The sequence below is a fragment of the Myxocyprinus asiaticus genome, chromosome 10 (assembly GCF_019703515.2).
Source record: "Myxocyprinus asiaticus isolate MX2 ecotype Aquarium Trade chromosome 10, UBuf_Myxa_2, whole genome shotgun sequence".
Taxonomy (NCBI): Eukaryota; Metazoa; Chordata; class Actinopteri; order Cypriniformes; family Catostomidae; genus Myxocyprinus; species Myxocyprinus asiaticus.
In genome coordinates this window covers 15,017,752-15,040,451 of record NC_059353.1, presented here as the reverse complement: position 1 = coordinate 15,040,451, position 22,700 = coordinate 15,017,752, and the positions used below count along the sequence as shown (strand labels likewise).

Below are 22,700 nucleotides of genomic sequence, written 5' to 3'. Positions count from 1 at the left end.
GGATTTGTTTGTTAAAGCTGAAATATGTAATTTCTGCGACACTACCGCCACCGAACAGAATTACAAAAATAAACAATGTTTTCAAAACAGCTTTCCAAATACACCCCTCGTCTGCTGTTGTTAAAAGAGTCAGATAGTCCCGTCCCAAACTCATGCCATTAGTTGAGTGACGATGTTGAGAGGGGTCTAAGTAGGTCGCTCAAAACAAACAGAGGAATTTTTATAGCACCACAGAGACACAGTGTTTACGATAATTTTTCAAGAAAATTAACCCATGAATGGCTTACTAATAGTTGTCTCTGCATATTAGGCTTGAATAAAATAAAGTATTGCTACACTGATAAAGTTACATACTTCAGCTTTAAAACACTACTCAATTTTTAAAACTGTAAGGTAAAGTTGGATTAATGTAAAATGTAAATGTTACCTGGAAGAGGAAGGTGGAAGAGTGATGATCTGTGGTTGTGACATCAGCACCAACTCACCCAAGAAAGCCTCCATCATTAGGTTCTGCAAGGTGTTGGACAAAATATCCTCAATCAGATCACAAATCTCAGGCAACATTGCAGAAAAGCAGTGAGAAATAGAGAGAACAAGGATAAGTTGTTGAAATGGTGACAAGCTGTTCCTTAAAGGTGTACTCAGTAATTGTTTTGAAGTATGTCAAAGTGGCTTACATTAGCTTACACTGACACCTAGTGGCCTGGATGATGCATCATTCAAACACAGTAGTTTTCAGTTATCAGTTCCATTGTAGAAATTCACTTTAATCCATATAGAGCCTGTAAACAAGGATTAATTAAGAAAGTGTCCAATAACAGGGCAGTTACTAAGATTAAGCAAGTAGTATTCAGCTGGTCATGTGATGCTAACATGGCAGCCCCCATGAGTTGCCCCTGCCCCATGTAGAACAAAAGAGCTTTTATTATGTTACTGATATGACTGAACTCTTCATCTCATGTGAGTGGTCATAATTTTATACATATGTTTCAAAATTATTATTCATTTCTTTAGAAGTAAAACTTAGTACTAAAATACTAAGTGAACCTTTAATGTGTTATAAGAGTAAATATTTTAAATGCTTCTAAACAAGTGGTCAAGGAAATAATAAAATAAACTCAGGCAACCTTGCAGAAAAGAGAGAGTGAGAAAGAGAGAGAACAAGGATAAGTTGTTGAAATGGTGACTAGTTGTACCTAAATTTGTGATAAGAGTAAATATTTTAAATGCTCCTAAACAGGGGTCAAGGTTAGCCCTTGCTGTTAGTTGTGGTTACAACACCATTTTGGGGGCAAAGAACATCTATCTCAAATGATGGCCATTCAAAACTAGCATTCAGTAAAAATAAAATGTTTTGCAATTAACATTTAAATCACAAATATTTCATTAAACCATAGAAGATGTTTCACCAGTGCCTAATTTTTTAGGGGACTCTTTAAAGCATAAAGTGAACTACTATTTTTTCCTCTGACAATGCTCATGATAATCGCCAGTGAAGGGCTCAGTGAGCGCTCTTGTGTTGGCAGCACCAAAACAGCATGGACATGATATAATTTTCCTGCATTTCCAGAATAATTAATCACATGGCATTTACGGCTCAGGTAATTGACTCAAAAATGTCAAAACCTGAGGGTTGCAACCATTGGATACTGTAATTCCAGGGGTGCATGCGCTACCTGAGCAGGTACCACTAAGATGAATGGGAATCTTAACATAATGCTTACAGTTTTCTCCAGGCACAGGCACCGATCCCATGGGTGCTTGGGTGCTCAAGCACCCACGTGCATGGTCGAGCAGCCACGGAAAAGCACAAGATATTCTCCATAAATTTTCTCCATAGGCATTTCAAAAAAAATATTTAATAAATATTTCTCAGCCTTGACCCATACCAGAAAGCTCAATTATTAATTAACAACATTAAAAAATTTGATTTGAAGCAAATCATTTTCAAAAATCGAAAAAAGCGATTGGTAATTGGGAACTTCTCTGGTTGTTGGATCTCACTTCCGGCAGGAGATCTGGAACCAGAGGAATTATTCGTTGGATTTTACGACACACAACTGCAGACTGAACTCTTGAATAAGGAACAGAGAAAAAAACTTTGTAATTGAGAAGGCTGAGCATGCACAATCTTATATTCCTTACTATTACTATTAATAGTTTAATGTAATTAAATACTATTAGTTAATGGGCATTTGTTGCGTGTGTTCATGCACACACTGCAGGAATATCTGATGTTTTTTTGTTTTTTTTCAAATATGATTTTTGTAGACTGACTGTTCAAACTGCAGGTTATATGTGGACAGATTAGATTTGTTTTGGTTCTGACTGCAGTTGCTTTTGCTAGCACGTTCACATAAGAAACTATGCAAACTTGCATATGTTCACCATGTGTGAGAGTTTATGGATGTTTTTCATGAGGGCATCCAAATATTAACATTCTTCAGAGAAAACTGCTTAGAAAATGGGAGAGGTGGCATATAAAATGTTTATTGCTGCTAAGGTTTACAACTGTCCCATTTTTGCCAGACTCCCTGTATTTCATCTCATACAGGACGATAGCATCCCATATTTAAGGCTTTGGTTGTTAGGGCACCCACCGGCAGAAACATAAATCGGCGCCTGTGTCTCCAGGTATTATAGACCTACTTGCTTTCACATCAGCCCTGACTCTATAATACATTAAAAACCTTATGCTGCATATCAGATTAAAAAGTGAACAGTTCTGTCAGTTTGAAAAAAATAACTCAGCACACCCAGTAGCAGTTCTAGCTTGTATGGCGCCCTGGGCGAAACCCGCTTCAACACGCCCCCAAAATTGTTGATCCGGGGTGGAGGGGTGATTGTATGGCACCTTGGGCGAAACCTGCTTCAACAAGCCCCCAAAGTTGTTGACCGGGGGGTGGCGGCGCGAGGCACCCACACAGACCCCCCCACCCCCTGCAAGATGCCGCCCTGGGCAACTGCCCATGTCGCCCATGCCTAAATCCGCCACTGAGCACACCTGCGAATGGACTCCTGCACCTTCATCTTGAGCTCCTGCGGAAGCTCCTGCTGAGAATCATGCTCACACTCACTCTTCTTCTGTGTGTCTACAGTGCTGGTGCTTTCTGTGTAAAGCTCGAACAGCACTGGACATTTCTCCAGGATCCTGGCTCTACGCACAAAGTGTTTGTGTGGGGGGAGCAGGGGCAGAGTGCAGCTGTGTGAAGTATGGCATGTGCTCAGTGTCGCCCTCTATCAGGCACTGCTGGAACTGAGGCTCATCTAGAAGACTCCTGTAGAAGGCAGAATGATCAGTGACGTCCCATTGAGCAAGACTTGAGTTGTATTATGACAATTTTTCCATACAGAATAGTTGCAGAATGCATAAGACAACATAAGGGGATATACCCACTGATCTATATATATATATATATATATATATATATATATATATGAGAGAGAGAGAGAGAGAGAGAGAGAGAGAGAGAGAGAGAGAGAGAGATCAGTGGATATACCTGTATATCAGTGAGAACATGTGCAATGATGTCTCTCTCAGGACCAAATTTAAATAGGGGCAGGTCTGCAGGACAATGAGAGATTTCAGCTGTGACAGTCTGGGAAAGCTTGGGCTGCCTAGATCTAAACAAATATTCAGAAATAGAATAAATGTCAAGCTTCTCTAAAATAAAGGAGCCTTATCTAATGATTAGCCAAATAGTAGAGACAACAAGTGAAAATTCTTCTACTTTGCATTCTTTTCTAATTATGTTGGCTTGACCAAGTGATTTGGTACTATTGAGTTCATAACAGCAGTGAACCGTACCAGAGTTCACATGAACCGCACCCCAGACCACCTTTTCAAGTGGACTCAGGTGCGGTTCTCATCATCAAAATAAAACCGAACTTTGATGTCATTCGAACCTAGTTGCACACCAAAAGTGCTAGTGTTAAAGCACCCTTATTCTACAGTCATAGTTTATGGTATTTCAAAATCCCTAAACCAAGACAAAAATGATCAATTGTAACTCGTACAGACTTCAAACTACACCCATCAAACTTGGCACAGACATACAGACTTGTGTTGTTATATTTTCCCACACTGATCCGAACTGCAGTATTCGCACAATGATTGGTCAAAAATTTGAACAATTCCATAGACTTACATTGACGGAAAGTTCAAACAGGTCAAGACTATTCAAACTTCAACTGTCAAAGAATTCCAACACACCTGCCATATCATGGCTTTAAATTACTATCTATCTATCCATCCATCCATCCATCCATCCATCCATCCATCCATCTCAAACTTTACCTATTTAGTTTAATATTTTTTTTTCATTACAAATTATAATGATATTTCAGAATTTCTTTTTCTTTTTTAGCATGCACTCAAGCTGGAATAGACTCCAAATGTTTGTGTAAAACCTGATGATCCATGAATCCCAGCATGATTTGAGAAAGTTCCAAAAAGCATCTTGTGTGCTTTAGTGGAAGCAAGTGTAGCAATGAAATGTTGACATGCTACACAAGGAAATCTGACCAATGTAACAAAGTTGCTTAGATTTTTCATTGTATAATTTTTTTCAGAACGCTAAAGCTTTCCAGGTTTAAATGAAAAAAAAAAAAAAAAAAAAAATCCCAGATTACAAAAGTGGTCTCTGACTTTTGGACTCCATTATACCTGTAGACATAATGGGTATTGAACTGAGAGGGTAAATGTGTCTGGTACTCCATTAGGATGTGAGAGCGTGCAGTGACACCCAAGTGGAGCAATGCAGGACGTGGAGGCTCAGGACGTCTTCTCATTTTCTGGCCTGTCTGCTGCTGGGCTCGCCTCTCTGCTTGACTGAGTCTCACATAGTGACTATAAACTGCTTGATCACTGCTGCAGATGGGCGGAAGAGTCTGCCACACTAGAAAATGTTGGTTCTCATTTGCTAATAGATAAATTAAATAAATAAAAATTGCTTCAGCTGAGTGCTACCTAGTATATATACAACTGATGTGCTTTGTGCCAGATATTAATGTGCTTAAAAACTGAATAAGACACATTTAATTCTCTCAGAATTTCTCTGTATATAGTTTACCTTGCATTTTCTTGTGCCAGATATCTGTTCAAACACCGCACCTAGACACGAGTCGAGAGGGGTCAATTAATTAATTAACATGATGTTTTTATACAGTGAGTGGGATATGACAGTGTATTTTCCAGTGTCTTACCAGTGTATGAAAAACGTAAATGTTTGATTTCTGACCTGAGATCATTTATCCTTTTGGTTTGTCTGTATCAGGTCTTTCTCAGTGATAGTAAATTCATGTTTCTGTCTCTCCGTCTCACCCTCCCACTGTTGAATGTCTTTTCGATACTGTGCAAGCATTTTCTCAACAGTTATCTGTTAAAGAGAGGACCAGACATTTAGATGAAGAGTTCCTTACAGTACAGTATATGTGTCACATGACTTAGCCTTGACTGGACTTTGCAGCTAAGTGCAAGTATCCATATTCCCTTTGATCTTTACAAGTCCCTTTAAGGCAAATCAGTCCAATCAGTGGCCATCACAATAAAATCTGAAAACAGTGGTATCATAAAATTAGTTTATTTAGCTCAAATCATGCAATAGACTGCACTTTTTAGGTCCAGCAAATGCGCAATCTATAGTACAATAAAAACGTTGAAGCCTTTATCAAAAATGCGATTGGCTGTTTTAACTGAAAGGCTGTACTTCCATTCCTAAAGCCACTTTATCAAGCATTGTGATTTATCCCACTCATATTTCTAGAGTGGTCTGTTTCATTTCTTATGCTGTCTCTTAAAAACAAAGACACCTAAAAGACACAACTCAGTGGCTATGGCCAATTGCGTCATTGTGCATAAGATTCAGCCTGATCTCATGAAATTTATGTGACAATGGCAATATGTTTGCAAACCAAAATGACGTGCTTCATTACACGTATGGCTGCAGTTTTGTGGTGAAATATCCAGCAGGGGGCGCCAAAAGCGAGTGAAATATTGTAATCAGACGAGGTTAAGGTGAATTTTAGATGGATTTTTTAACAAGTAAAACATACCTTCTTACCCTAAACCAACACCTAAACCTAACCAATATTGTCTTAAAAGATAAATGAGAGGTGTACAAAACAGGTATCCTTACCCTTAACCTATGCCTAAACCTAAACAATAGTGTTTTAAAAGCAAATTCGACATGAAAAGCACAGTTACTAAAGCAACCATGTCATTTTGTGCCGCTTCTATGGCACTTTTGTTTCAAGCGTCCTTGGCTGGGCTCGAGGCTGGGTCTCCAAGTCCAAAGTCCAACACTTTATGAGGTGAGCTACTGCAAAAGCTAATCACATTGGAACATGTCTGTAAATGTAGGTGGGTCCGTATTACAAGCGTTAAAATGTATTGTTTTTCAAATGATGCGTTAGAGTAAAAGTGCTTGATATAATAGCATAGCAGGGTGTGAGTAAAAGTGTGAAAAATAAGTGTTTATAAAGCCATAAACCACCATAATACCTGTGATTTGTGGGAAAGTGAATAAAATGCACAGTTGTTGTAGTGCCTCTAGTATTAATTTCACCAGGAGACGGCAGTAAAATGTAGAAAGTGGCACGTAAGGCTCATTTTGCAAAAATTTAGTTTTATTATATTTGTTCATTCTATGAGACTAGGTTGCCATGATTACATCTCTTTTCAAATAAAAAATCAACTGTTAAAACTACATAATAGCAGGAACTGGCATATTGGATTTCTCTTAAGAGGATGCTGATGAGGGGTAACCAACACTGCATGTTTTAGCTTCCAGCGGGGAGAAGATCCATTCAGTCAAGGCTGTTTGGCCTGGCTCCACCTCTCCATTAGGGTTCAGACACTGTAAGACTGGGTGACTGAAATTCTCCTCCATCAGCTGCTGCAGTGGAGTAGTGTTTTGAAGTGGTACCTCAGTGGGAGAGAACCTGTATTATACAGCTCATAGACCTGTACATATTAAACATGCATGTCTGTGACCATTTAAAAAAAATAAAAAAAGATATCTTCATCCAGATGACTGTAAAAATCTGTCAAAAATGGAACAGGAGCTACAGATACTACATTGGAAAAGAAGTAAGTGAAAGAAGGTTTTGGTCTTAGTACTGTTATATTTAGATTTTAGTTAGGTTTATGGTTTGGGTTAGGAGTATATTAATGTAATTACTAATCAAATGTTTTCGAAAATTGGACGTGCAGTGCTTTTAAGTCACATCCATTCAAAGACGCAAGGACTTGCGATTGTGCAGTGCATCACAACTGTAGTTACAAATTAAGCCACTGATAGGAGCAGTTTGAACATTCAGAAAGAATACAATGATTTTAATAGACAAAACATTCAACCTCCTGTCAACGATTTTTCGTGAGATCAGTCTTAACAGACAGTTTTCAGCGAAACCTCAATTCAGGGAATTTGTACTGACATGTTTCGGGGGACTGCACCCTCCAATTTGCACAGGGGCAAAGATGTGCCTGTTGGAGGAAAGGTGAATGTAGCATCAATGTCTTTCCACAGTTACTCCTGTAAAATTGATATGGAAAGATAAACAGAGTTGAGAAAATATTAAAACTAAGCAAAGAAGACTTTTAAATAAACAGTGATATATTATTTGTTAAACAATGATGGCCTTCACTCAATAAATAAATATGTAACAAATGGACTTTATCCAATTTCTGGAGCTTGCAACTAACCCAGGCTTTTTTATTAGCACTGAAAATGGCTCCACCACTGAGCTTGACTTTATGTTTAAAATATGATGAATGTGCCACAATAAAAACTAAAAAAATACTTTGGCTCACCATTATCTCTCTTCTGTGTGAAAGTTTCAACAGGACAGGAAGACAATCTGTTGCTACAAAGTCATGTCTGAGAGAGAAGCATACTCCTTATGAATTTCTATGTGTTATAAAACAAACCTTCAGAGTTAAAGCAGTATTGTGCTTTTGGCCTGACCTGTATGAGAAATGCACTGTCCTCTGTTGACTGGGCTGGAGTTTTCCAGAACTTGGGGAGACAGAGAAGAGCCTGTGGTCTTGAATCTTCATCAGCAGGAGTTCAGAGGGGCTGAAATCTCCACTCTCAGCCCAGTACTCCAGCTCAGTCTGCTGGTCCTCTGGGAACAAGAATGACCTGTGAGCCAGATGGAGACCATTTTGACCATTTTAGCATATTGCATGTAGAATAATTATTTATGACATTGTTTGCTGCACAGGAAACTAAACCTAGACAGAAATATGGATACTCACCACTCTACAGGAATACTTCCTGTGTTCTTAAACATGAGCAGAACACTGGAGGGGTTTGAGCCCAGAGGAGCAGCACTGAAGTTGAAAAAAAACATGGCTGAGGTGAAGATGGAAGGGCAACATTGAAGACTGAAGGAGGTTTTTATTTACAGACATCAAAAGACAGAGGGGTAGAGAGATTGAAAGAGATAAATTAATTCATATCTGTTTTAATGATACCATAACAAGAAAGCTACAACTGCATTATTGCCATAACAGTTTCCCTGCTAAAAAGACCAGCATAGATGGTGACCAACATACAGTATGTTGTGTGCTGGTGCTTGATTCCCCACCAGGTTTTAATCTGGGTTAACCAGCAAGACTTCCTTGGTCAACCTTTTCATCAGAAAAGTCATTCTGGTTGACCAGCTCCTCCAGCTACGTTTTGCTGGACGGACCAGCCTAGACAAGCATGGAAATTCACACAGAATTGAGGGTGACCGGTGTTCTGATTTTAAAACATGTTTGTTTTAAGTATTGCCTTTATTACCTGTGTTAAGTGGGCACACTGAAGATGAGTTCAGGTGGGCTGGGGTCCCTGCATAGGTGAGCACTGAGTGCATCCAGACTGAAGAGGTGCCAGAGCTGCAGTTTACTCAGCCACACTGCCACAGCTATGGACATTCATCACCTCCAGGGCGGGGTGCACTCCCTCTGCCTGCAACTGGCACAGCGACTGGGGCTCTTCTCCCACAGAGCCTGGCCACCCCACAGAGTGACCAATAGAGAAAGAAGAACAGAAAAATACAGAAGAGGAGTAAAAAGTATTCTATATTACAGTGACTCACAGAGAGAAAGTGAGGATTTTAAATGAAATCTTCATGAAATATATAAAATCTCTGTAAAACTCTCAAAAGGGCATAATGGCAGATATTGGAACAATCTAACTTTGTGAGTAATGTGTTAATAACCCTTCGATAAGACCGGCTTAGACCAGGTCAAGGCTGGTTTATGGTGATTAGTGCTGGTTTAGCTGGTGGACAAGCATAGCCACGTTGCTTAGAGATGGTTAAAGGGATAGTTCGCCCCAAAACTAAAATGTTCTCATCATTTACTCACCCTCATGTCATCCCAGATGTGTATGAATTTCTTTCTTCTGCCGAACACAAACAAAAGTCCTCACAATGCAAGTCAACAGGGTATAAAACTTTGAAGCTCAAAAAGCATATAAAGGTATTATATAAGTAATTCATTCAACTCCAGTGGTTAACTCTGTGATAGGTGTGGGTAAGTAATAGATAAATATTTAAGTTAATTTTTCTATTAATTCTCCCTGCCCAGTAGGTGGCAATATGCATGAAGAGTGTGAATCATCGAAAACAAAAGAAAAGAACAAAATGTGCTTAGGAGGGCTGTTTGAAAGTGGAGATTTATAGTAAAAAAGAACTTAAAATTGATCTGATTCTCATCATCATATCGCTTCTTAAGACATGGATTTAACCACTGGAGTTTTATAGATTGCTTTTATGCTGCTTTCATATGCTTTTTGAGCTTCAAAGTTTTGGACCCTGTTGACTGTTGACTTGCATTGTATGGACCTACAGAGCTGAAATATTCTTCTAAAAATCTTCATTTGTGTTCAACAGAAGAAAGAAAGTCACACATCTGGGATGGCATGAGGGTAAGTAAATGTTGAGAGAATTTTCATTTTTGGGAGAACTATCCCTTTAAGCTGGTCGACCAGTGAATCTTACTGGTTCAGCAAGACAAAAACGCTGACTGGGATACCAACAATCCAGCTGGTTTGGAGACTGGCATCAAAACAAAGCATATGGCTGTGACTAAGAATGCTGGACTTTTTAGCAGGAAAGTTATTAGAATATTATCAAACACAATGAAAACATCAGAATTGCATTTTCAACCATAAATAGCATTCTTTTTTGTACACTACCAGAGGCACTGAGGATGTGGTAACTCATTGTCCAGCAGTAATGGGCCCTGCGAGCCAGTCTAACTGTGCAGTGGATCAGTAGTCTGCAGTGAGCAGGTATAGTTCCCTTTAAATTCTCCATCTCCAGAACTGAAAAAATACAATTGTTTTTCACCAGGGCCTAGGATGAATGCCATTTCATTCATCCTTCTACACAATCTTTTCAATTGAATATAAACTCTGAAGTGTTAAAAGTCACCAGGCAGTGGCAGAAAAACGATTTATATGAAAACAGATTTAAAAATGCATGAAAAGTGTGTCCTACCCAAAGGATCTTGCGTCATGACAACAGAGAGGCCTGTAACAGTGACACTCTGCTGTGTGGTCAGAGAGTAGCTAACGGCACAGGAGCTGTCATTCAGTAGAGAAACACCAAATGGTTTACAGCTTCCAACGAGTACCTCACCCAGATCTATAATAGACCGTTCTGCCTGGGATAAATTATTTTAGAACATTAAGATACACACAGACATATTACAAACTTTTGGAGAATTTATAGAAGTGTGTGCACATCCAAGTGTAGAATACAATGCTGCTGTTCTATTCAACAACTTCAACATTTTGACCTCTTAGGTATACCCATAAATGACCCTGTCTGAGACCACATTGAAAATCTGGATTTTAACAAAGTTTTAGGATTTTGAAAATTTGAAAACAAAGAAAGGTTATGACCTAAAATGAAGACCTTAGAGGTTGAAATGTCAGAGTTGTTGCTTTTTTATATCAGCATTTCCCAACCGGGGTGCCGTCTGGCGAGATCAGTGGTGCCATGTAAAAAATCCTTCAAACATTACAAAACTTTATAAAAACATCTTAATAATAACAAGTAATAATATTATTATTGGGGTGCCACAAGATTTTGTAAATTCTCAAAGGGTGCCGTGACTGAAAAAAGGTTGGGAAACACTGTTCTATATCACAAACTTTTAACAGTCAATAATCTGGCTGGGTTCCAAACCTAGTGGCCAGCTTTTTCCTAATCTTAGATTTAAATAACACACCTGGAGAGGGCCTTTGGATGCCAGTCTGACAGCTTTAATGGTAAGGCGAGACTTCTTGCATTGTGGTGTTTGGACAGGCCAGAAAGTGGGACTGGGCTTCATGTTGTACATCATCGCCTCGATTGGGACCATTTCTGTACCTGAAAACAAAACAAACCCTTTCATCAATAGGACTGTACCTATTATGCCCCAAAACACCACACACACACTGCAGCCTCACGTGGATGGTGATGGAAACTGACTTAGATGCTGGGCCATCATAAAAAAGGAGCTCAGAAGGCTGAAGGGGTTTGAGGTGTTGTCAAGATCTGTTTCTGCTTCAGGTGCTGAATTAATGTGGAAATACTCCTCCAGAGGACTCTGTAGGCTGAAGATGTTTGTAGAGTCCTGGTGAGATCCAATGAAGAAGCAATTTCATGTAATGTCTCACTGCATTTTCCTGAAAGATTGTAACTTTTCGGTTTGGTGGTGCATCCTCCATTTTTTGTGAATTAGAACTGTAAAAAAATAAACTGAGGAGTAAATGTTCTGAAGTTTGTATTGCAATTTAAGACAAATTTAAATACATTTTAACCCTTTAAGCTCGGAAATATTAATAAATACAGTCTTGACCAAGACAAATATGTATCATTTAAAAGCTTAGAAGCTCTTCTTTTTCAGTGCATGTAGGCATTATGACCAAAACTGAACAAGTGCTTTAAAATTTGCAGACAAATCAGAAAGGTTCCGTTTTGATCATTTCTGAAAAATTTCACATTTCAAATAAAAATCAAATAGCCATGTGCTTTCAAAGAGTAGAATACAACCATCCTATTTGTTTTACTTACAGACAAAAATATAGCGAGTAATAGCCAAGTATATGTCTTTGACATATATGTTTCATGTAAACAGGTGTTGATTATATAACAGGTTTTCACTTATAACTTCACAAAAAATAAACAGAACATAAGATATCACATACCAGTATTTGTAGAGGAGGCGATTATCTTTCAAACGAGTCCACACACAAGGTAAATGGATGCATAGATGCATAGATCATTAGATAATTCTGTGTGCACTGTGCACACAGAATCTGGCTACCTGGCATCTTGCAATCTGGCTGAAAAAACGTTAGCTTTCCTGGATCAGATGATGTTATCGGAAATTATGTATCGATGACTCAAATGGTCGTTCATTCTGTGAAATCTCATTACTAAAATCATGTCTGCATGCTATGCAAACCTTTAGTCATTGTTGTGTTTGCATGTGTAATTAGTTCTTATGAACAATTATTATGTTTTATTTGTTTGGAGAGGTATTTGGACACTTGGAGACGTTTTTGTACACTAGGATAAATTATTTTTCCAATGCTATAACTTTTGATTGCTTTGTTGAATGACCACAAAATGTTACTCAATGACTGGGAACAAAACAAAAGCAGTTTTTCAGAGCCACCTTATTTACACCAAGAGATGTATCATGTACAAAATAATTTTTGGCTCAAGTTTTTTTTTTTTTTTTTAAGCAATTACTTAGGCTGAGAGTTTTCGAATTTATCAAAATCTATATCATTCAAAAAATGTAAACGTTTTCCTTACAATGATACCAAACACTTGACCTTCCTTGATTTTATTTTTTTTATTTATTTTTTTTATACGCCTTTAATTTTAGGTAAGCCACTGAAACGGGAAATCTTTAAAAACACCCGAGAGCTTAAAGGGTTAACCTGATCTGATTATTCATAACAATCTTTATCAGTGCCCATATATAATATTTACAGTCCAAGTAGCTTTATAATGGTACATAAAATATACTGTCTAATAAATTGCAGCTTTTAAAAAGGTGTTACTGTGGGGCAATGTACCTATGCAGGAACCTGACACTTTGAGCAGGTCTTTGCTTACCGCACCAGGATAGGAAAGACAGAGGTAGTCCATACTTGTGCTATCCACCGTGAGTGGGAAGAATCAGAAAGGGACTTTTAACACTGAATGTGGAGCGATCTGCCCTTGCACCTCGCAGCGAAACACTGACTCCATTAGAGCAGGTTGTCTCAACCATGATAGAATGAATGTAGTGGAAACCTGAAAAATCCATATATGTGTAATATCTATACAGTATATTCAATGTACCAGTGGTTCCCAAACTTTTTACAGTGGCACACGCCTCCAAACATTCAACATCCTTTTGCGTACCCCCTTTCTAACACATAGATAACATTCACACAATGTATTTTGAAAATATGTAAATTTAACACAATTATCTTTGTAAAACAACTCCATTACATTAAACATGTTATATTTGTACATGTTTTGTACATATTATATTAAACATATGAATATCACTGTGTAACAAAAAAATGGTTTTTTTTTTTTTTTGGTTCCTGGGTAGTAAGTGTTATTTCCTAATTGCTTATGCTTCAAAAGTATAGAAAATGGCTATTATTCCCCACAAACTTTGCTTTTGTGACCAGGACAGTGATATTTTGAAATTTACCTATTTTACAGAACATTCCAGATAGATTCAGTGCTGAGTAAACTTGGAGTAACTTCTAGAACTTTCTAGAAATTTCCAGTAATATAAATAGTAGTATAAATACAGGGGCCTTAAGCCCACCAGTTCAGTTTAGTTCCAGCTGCCTAATTGGATACATATCTGCATTTTTCAAAGATGGCATCAAGAGGCTGCAAGCATCCAGCAGATGCTATGTCTGTGGCCAATTTATCAAGACAAGAGCGAAAAAGTACTCCGTGGAAGCATCTGCTCAGATGTGTGAGGCCTACAAGGCATATTTCGGCATGCCTGTCGGAGATCAAGACAAACCCTGGGCACCTCATTCACCTGCGAGCACTGCACTATGTTATAAAATTTGTTAATTTTTAAAATTGTAAAAGTTTTTAATTTTAAAATGTTTTACAATTTTCAATGTTATTGAAAAAATATATCATATATGAAAAATGTTGCAAGAATCTCTTACACATTAGTCATGGGTGAAATAAATGTATTTTTGTAGGATGGTACAGAGGGGAAAAGAGAGCCATGAAGGTCGCTATCCCAAGAATTTGGCGGGAACCCACTGACCACTCAAGCAACTGCTACTTCTGCATTGTGGACCCTTCCAAAAGTCGGACTGGCAAGAATGCACCTGCTATCACGTATCTTGACCTTCCTTCATCCATCGCCCCGGTGCCACACTGCCATGAGCTCCCCGTACCCACTCCTCCAGAGAAAGAGCAGCCATCTTTAGAAGAGAGCAGCAAGTCAGAGATCAAGGAAGATGTTGTAGATCCAGATGACACTTTCAGAGGTGGAGCTGAGGAGAGAAACCCATACTACCCAAACCAAAAAGACCTCAACGTCTTGATTAGAGATCTTGGTCTCACCAAGTCCAGTGCCGAGCTTTTGATGTCTAGGCTCAAGCAGTGGAACTTGTTGGATGAAAGTGTGCAAGTTGCTGATCAGAGGAAGTGTCACCAACCTTTTTTCAGCTTCTTCACCCATCAAGATGGGCTCTGCTTCTGCCACAATGTGACCAGTCTGTTCAAGGCAATCAGAATCACCTGTAACCAGAATGAGTGGTGCCTCTTCACTGACAGCTCATCCAGGAGCCTCAAAGCCGTGCTGCTCCATAATGGTAACAAGTACCTGTCTCTTCCCCTGGCTCACTCGGTACACCTCAAAGAGGATTACAACAGCATCAAGACCTTGCTGGACGCCTTGAAGTATGATAAGTACATTTGGGGGCTGATTTGTGAAAGTGATTTATAGTATAATCGTAAATCTTGAAAAACTACTCACTTCTAAATCTTTTGTAGTCATTTTTGTATTACTTTAGTATAATACATGTTAATTTGGATTCGTCATGGTTACTGGTGTAACCTCCGTTCCCTGACGGAGGGAACGAGACGTTGTGTCGATGTAGTGACACTAGGGGTCACTCTTGGGAGCCCGAGATACCTCTGGTCTTTGATAAAAGGCCAATGAAAATTGGCGAGTGGTATTTGCATGCCACTCCCCCGGACATACGGGTATAAAAGGAGCTGGTATGCAACCACTCATTCAGGTTTTATGCTGAGGAGCCGATATAAGGTCCGGCCATTTCAGCGGGTAGTTCAGCATTGTGGCAGGAGGGACACAACGTCTCGTTCCCTCCATCAGGGAACGGAGGTTACACCAGTAACCATGACGTTCCCTATCTGTCACTCACTCGACGTTGTGTTGATGTAGTGACACTAGGGGTCCCTATACGAAACGCCACAACTGGCTGAACTGTGTTATGTGAACTGGCGGTGTGTGGCGGGCAGACTTGCTGTGTGTCTCATAGCCAGCACACCAGGTTGACACATAACCTCCCCCAACATAGTTATGAATGTCAAACGGCCCTTTTTGGGGACAAGTCGACTACCCAAAGATACAGACAGGCTTAACCCAGTCATGGCCTCTTTTCCCCTTCTCTTTTTCCACTCCCTAAAAAAGAAGGGGGATTATCCGACTGGGCCGCCAGGTCTAGTCGGGGGGTGTCCCTCCCAAGGGGAAGACACCGCGGAGACCACACTTCTCCCAAAGAGAGGGGGGGATATTTAAGTGGAAGAATACGTCACATGATCTTTCCAACCATGTGGAGAGCCTTCAAGGTAGATCCTGCCCAATGGGGGAGGATTTACTACAAACATGGAGACAGGGCAGAGGGACTCTGCCCAAGGAAGACGCAGTTTGCCAGCAGGGAAACGAACTAGCGGAAGATATATATCGCATGAGGTTAGCCTTAAAGGGAACCGCCACATGCGGAGCACCTACCCCAGAACAGGGCTCTTAGTTAGTGCGTGTACTGGGCCAGCAGCGAGTCTCTCCGAAAACTCAACTGCCACAGGGCTCGGGGGAAGTCAACCAGGGAACAAAGTTTGTGAACACTACTGGGAATTAATGGCGCACATCTTCAGCTCCAAGGGAGTTGGAAGGCGCTATATGCAAGCGATACACCCGGCCAGCTATCCCGGGCTTATTCGCTTGTTTTGCATGCCACTACCTGGGACGAAACCGGTTCCACCCGGAGGTTGTAGAACCTTGCACAGGTGTTGGGTGTTGCCCAGCCTGCTGCTCTGCAAATGTCTGTTAGAGAGGCACCCCTGGCCACTACACCCCTGGTAGAATGGGCTGGTAGCCCTACCAGGGGCGGCATGTCCTGGGCAACATATGCCATAGTTATGGCATCAATGAGCCAGTGGGCGATCCTCTGCTTGGAGACAGCGCTTCCTTTCCGCTGTGCACCAAAGCAGACAAAGAGCTGCTCAGAGATTCTAAAGCTCTGCGTGCAATCCAAATAGATGCGAAAAGTGCGCACCGGACACAGCGACGACAGGGCTGGGTCTGTCTCCTCCTGGGGCAGCGCTTGCAGGTTCACCACCTGGTCCCTAAAGGGGTGGTGGGAACCTTGGGCACATAGCCCGGTCAGGGTCTCAGGATCATGTGAGAATTTTGCTGACAGAGCGCTTGCAAGTCACCTACCCTCTTGATGGAAGTGAGCGCAGTCAGGAGGGCAGTCTTCAAGGAGAGTGCCTTAAGCTCGGCTGACTGCAAAGGCTCAAAGGGGGCTCTCTGTAGACCCTGAAGAACTACAGATTTCTGATGAGGGAACGAGGCGTGGTCTGGAGGGATTCAGCCTCCTGGCACCTCTTAGGAACCTGATGATCAGGTCGTGCTTCCCTAAGGACTTACCGTCGACTGCGTCATGGTGTGCTGCTGTGGCGGCAATGTACACCTTAAAGGTGGAAGGGGACAGCCTCCCTTCCAACCTCTCCTGCAGGAAGGAAAGCACTGATCTGACTGCGCATCTCTGGGGGTCTTCCCGATGGGAAGAACACCACTTAGCGAACAGACGCCACTTAAAAGGCATACAGGCACCTCGTAGAGGGGGCCCTAGCCTGAGTGATTGTGTCTACCACCTCAGCACCAAACCTGCCAAATAGAGTGGTGGACGGTGGTCGTGATGACGGCCGTGCACACCAGATACGTGACCCAGGGAACAAGGAAACCGCTCTTGCTGAGCTCTTGAGTACTGCAGCCACTTGGGCATGCAGCACAATTAAATGCAAACGGTAACAAAAAGATGGAGATCTGCTTACCAGCTCCAGAGCAGCGGGTTTCGTTGTCCCTGGGTTGCCCGTCTCAAGGGCGCTTTGAAGCCTTTCATGGGTTCTGGGCGGCCGCGAGATGGGTGGCATCTGCTTCCTGCGGTGGGCTCCATGCCGGGGCCGGGCCGAAGGGGCAGGCTGCGGCGGAGCCGTTGCAGTCACCACAGGGGGACGCCCTTGGCGATGAGTAGACGGGGTGCGGGATCTTGAGCCACACCGGGGAAGGATATGCTGGATAGCATCCATTTACTGCTCTACCATCGGAAACTGCTGGGCAAAGTCCTCGACAGTGTTGCCGAATAGGCCCTCCTGGGAAATGGGAGCAGCAAGGAATCATGTCTTGTCGGCCTCCCCCCTCTCGACCAGGTTGAGCCAAAGGTGGCGCTCCTGGACCACTAGTGTGGCCATCGTCCGCCCGAGAGACCGCGCTGTGACCTCCATCGCTCGGAGAGCCAGGTAAGTGCTTCTGAGTCCTTAGACTCAGCACAGCACCGTAGGCCTTGGCCGTCAGAGACGACATAAACCTACAGGCCTTGGATGGGGGCTTTGGGCACCCGCGCCAAGTGGCGGCGCTCTGCGGGCATAGGTGCACCACGAGCGCCTTTATCCACCGAGGGATTGCCGAATAGCCCTTGGCCGCCCCACCATCGAGGGTAGTGAGGGCGGGGAAGTTGAAAAGATCAGGACCGGTCAGTAAAAAGTGCCTCCCGCGACCTTGTCAGCTCTTGATGCACTTCCGGGAAGAAAGGAACGGGGGCGGGGCGTGGCTTTGAGCGGCGCCGCGAGCCCAGGAACCAATCACCGAGCCGCGAGGGTTCAGGGAAGAGCAGTGAGTTCCACTCTAGCCGACGCTCGAGGCTGCCTGGGAAAGCATGTCGTCATCTCCGCGTCAGCCTGTGACTGGGCAATCGACCCCGAAGGGAGGAGCCCAGCTGAGGCTTCCAACTGGAGGAGCCCACTCTCTGATGTTGCGCTTGAGAGCTCATCACTTTCGCGGGCTCCGAATAAGAGGTCGAAATCGCTGTGAGACGAGCTGGCGGACTCATCCGGAAGCCCGATCGGGGCAGACGAGCGTGCTGTGGAATGGGAGGTCCACAGGGGGATACCCGGAGGAGGCGGTCCCATTGGGGTCCCCAAATCGCCCCCAGTGCTAGCCGCGATGGCCTCATACTCGTGGGTAAAAGGACCGAGGCGGGAGCCTCTGGGGTGGCTCGCTTTCTTACGAAGGCGAGCCGCGACCGCAACGTTGCCATGGACATATTCTCGCAATGAGAACATGACCATCCACGAACGCTGTCTCCGTGTGAGCAGTGCCCAGACACGAAAGACAGCGATCGTGACCGTCTGAAGGCGAGAGATAACGAGCGCAACCAGGAATAACACACAATCGGAAAAGCATCTTTAAAAAGACGCATCTTTAAAAAGACGTTCCGTGTGTGCCGCTCTTTTAGAGAAACATACTCTTTTAGAGAAACATACTCTTTTGTTTCTGCCGAAGCGCCTAGGGGCATTCTCTGCAGTGCACCAGTGCAGAGGAGGGAGAAGCCGCTGAAATGCGCTGTCAGATCCAGCAGAGGTGAATGAACAGTAATACCAGCTCCTTTTATACCCGTATGTCCGGGGGAGTGGCATGCAAATACCACTCGCCAATTTTCATTGGCCTTTTATCAAAGACCAGAGGTGTCTCGGGCTCCCAAGAGTGACCCCTAGTGTCAGTACATCGACACCAACGTCGAGTGAGTGACAGATAGGGAACATATGTTGTTTTTATCTGACTTTATGTGAATGAAAAGACACAAATTCGCCCGTCTTCTCATTGGAAATAGGTAAATTTCAAAATATCGCTGTCCTGGTCACAAAAGCAAAGTTTGTGGGGAATAATAGCCATTTTCTATACTTCTGAGGCATAAGCAATTAGGAAATAACACTTACTACCCAGGAACAAAAAATGTGTTACATAGTGTATTGATTAAATGGCTTACCGATTGAGATAGGTATTCTAGATATGATATAACTGCATAACTTGAAAACTTCCCCCACATTGCGTCACGGTATGCAAGAATAGCCTTTGGTTCTGTGCCTGGAATTGTGCATCATTTCAGGTACGGCATTGCCGGCTGACTTCGAGCATTGCGGGTATCTGTGCAATTGCGCGGTCAGCTCAAGGTGCTTTTTATGTCACATTTGACATTGTTAGCAAGGTTGAGCTCATTTGCTGAAAAGACATCATGCAACAATGGAAAAACAGGTCTCTAGCATGCAAGCAAATGTGAGTAAAAATTACTGCGTGTGAATGTGGAAAATTATTTGGCCACACCGGATGTCTGACACCTGTCATCAAACCTTATGAACTTATACCATCAGAATCAAAACTCCCTATGCATCTAACCTTAAAAACAAATTACATTTTAAACTGCGAAAAAACAAACAAACAGACAAACTAAAATCATGGATGACTCACATGTGCAAGTCTGGCAAAACAGTGAAGTATCAATTTTACTTGCTATCACAAAGCTATGTCACCTATAAGTATTCTTGGCTAGCGAAAAAAGATACTTGTGTGATGCATGATGCATGAGTAGATGCATTTTTTTTTAACCGCAAAAGATAGGGTTATTTCATTGCATATTTATCTGACCTTTATGACACAAAATCTCAGAATTTTATTTGCGTACCCCCATTGTCACCTCACGTACCCCAGTTTGGAAATGCAATCAGTGTGAAGGAAGTGGAGGGGTTGTAGATGTCAAAGTGCTTTTCAAGAGATTCTCCTACAGTTACACAGCCAAAATCAAGCAGTTTACAGCCTTCCTCCTTCTCAGTGCAGCTGATCTGAAGGTGGGGGTACTTGGCTGTGAAAAGGTGATGAGTGTATTTTTTTCTCAATTTTAAAATACTTCTCCTATCCCATCTAAATATGCAAAGACAATTTTAAATACATAATTCGAAGGTTGATTCCCCTGAAAAGTGTAAACACTACGGCTCTGTGGTGCTATCAAAACTGCTCTGCTCTGTTTGTTCCTTACAAGCCCTACATAACAACATGGGCTCAACCAATGGCATGAGTTTGGGGTGGAACAATCTGTTTCTAAGACCAAGGCAGATGGATAAGAATTCGTTAAACTTGTTTGAAACTTGTCATTATTTTTGCAATTCGGTTTGGTGACACTAGTGGCTCCGAAATTAACCACTTCACCTTTAAAGGGACATTTGACCCAAAAATGAAAATTCTCTTATCATTTACTCACGATCATACCATCCCAGATGTTTATGACTGTCTTTCCTCTGCAGAACACAAACAAAGATTTTTCCCTTCAATCTCCACTTTCATATTCTTCTTTTGTTTTTGGTGATTTGCATACTTCGTGCATATCGCCACATACTGTGCAGGGAGGTAAATTTATAGTAAAAAAGGACTTAAATATAGATATTTTTCTCATCCACACCTATCATATAGCTTCTGAAGATATAGATTTAACCAATGAAGTCTTATGGATTACTTTTATGCTGCCTTTATGTGCTTTTTGGAGCTTAAAAATGTTACCCATTAACTTGCATTGTGAGAACCTACAGAGCTGAAACTGAGATTTTTTTCTAAAATCTTTGTATGGGTTCTGCAGAAGAAAGAAAGTCATGCACATCTGGCATGGCATGACGGTGAGTAAATGATGAGAGAATTTTAATTTTTGGGTGAACTATCCCTTGAAGAGGTGTGTGAAAAAAGACCAGAACATACCCTTATGCTTTTTAACCTGATTTTTAAAATTTTCAAAATGTCACAACCACATTGTATGCAAAATTAACTTCTTTGACCTTGGAGCCTTATAGGCTTAGTCTACACACACAGTCCACTCAGAAGTACAGTACAGCTGCTCTCGCCATCATCACCGAAAGCACAGCAGGCCTTAGCCTGGTACACCATAGCCTCCTTGGGTTTAAACTCCACTGTAACCTTGCACTCTTCTTCTGACTTTAACTGTCCAGTCTCTGGGGATGGTTGGAACGGAGGATCCACAGACCATCTGAATACTGTCTGAGCTTACTAGGGGAAAAATTTACATTCAGAGAGTAAATATAACAGTATTGGTACACCAATGCTACAGCATGAAAGCAATCATTAATAATTTACCATTGTTTATTTTTATTTTTTTAATTACATCTGCATACTCTATACCTTAGCAACCACCTAGATTCTCCTAACTATTATTTTAAAAATAAATAATAATACAAAAACACTATCTGTATTGAGAGATATAGAGTAATAAGCAGTCTCTCAAGACTCCTTAGATGAAAGTGGTATTTTTTATCACAGTCTTCCTCGTTTCTTACCTGGAGTTACGAAAAAGGAAGCTGGTTTGTGAGCTGTGCTGGGCCGCACAGGGTGGCAGCATCACAGTGTCTGGTACCTCCAGGGCATGGTGAGGAATTATCTTATGCAGAGACACCTGGAATGTGCCTTCCTTACTCTGAAACTCTATATTGTCCACATGCTGCCCCTTCTGAAACACAGTAACATCTTTTCCATGAGCACGGCATACTTCTTCTGACGTGGTTGTTTAAGAAATGAGAAGCTACACACTGTGTCATTTAGGGTTAAAAAATTGTTGCCAAACATATTAATCACTGCAATAATGGTCCAGTCATAGGCTCTTAAGTATCTGCATATTTAAATCCAAATGGCTACTTTTTTTTTTTTTTTTTTTTTTTGGTCAGGCAGTGTACAACTTTTGGACATTTCGAGTCATTTACATAATTGTTTTCCATTTCTGAAGACTGACCTGAAGCTGAGTTTCTGCAGTTTTCCATGTATACTTTTAAGAAACAGAGGTTTGGTGTACTCTAACCCTGGCTCCCAGCCCTCCCAGACCAGCTCAGCCCAGGTCTCCACCCCAAAGAAGCAGCTTTGGGTTCTCCTCTGAGGGCCACCTGACCAGAGGCTTGAGACCTGCTAAAAACAAAAGCAAGTCAGAATCAATAATATAACAAAAGTTTCTTTTTTTTTTTTTTTTTTCTCTCAAACAATTTTATCATTATTTTGGTTAACTTAATGTTGCATGGACTGTCCCTTTGAATTGTATCATGTGAAAATCAATGTACTGACAACTACTGTATATACTGTATAACGAAAATTACAGCTGTGTATTGGGTTTTTACACCACCAGAGGGCAGTATACATTAGTGAAGCATTTTAGCAGGCTGATTACATAAAGCCAGGGCACATCAGTCAACTTTAAAAATAATAATAATAATAATAATAATAATAATAATAATAATAATAATAATAATAATAAACCATTCTACAAATCATAACAGAAGACATTAAACATGATTAAGTAGTCAGAATAACAAAGAACAATAAA

General features: G+C 41.4%; 1 pseudogene; it reads right to left on the bottom strand.

The window, feature by feature from the left end:
* Nucleotides 1–423: 423 nt before the first annotated feature.
* LOC127447357 (cilia- and flagella-associated protein 65-like) lies at nt 424–22,146 on the bottom strand (annotated as a pseudogene).
* Between the last annotated feature and the right edge of the window lie 554 nt (nt 22,147–22,700).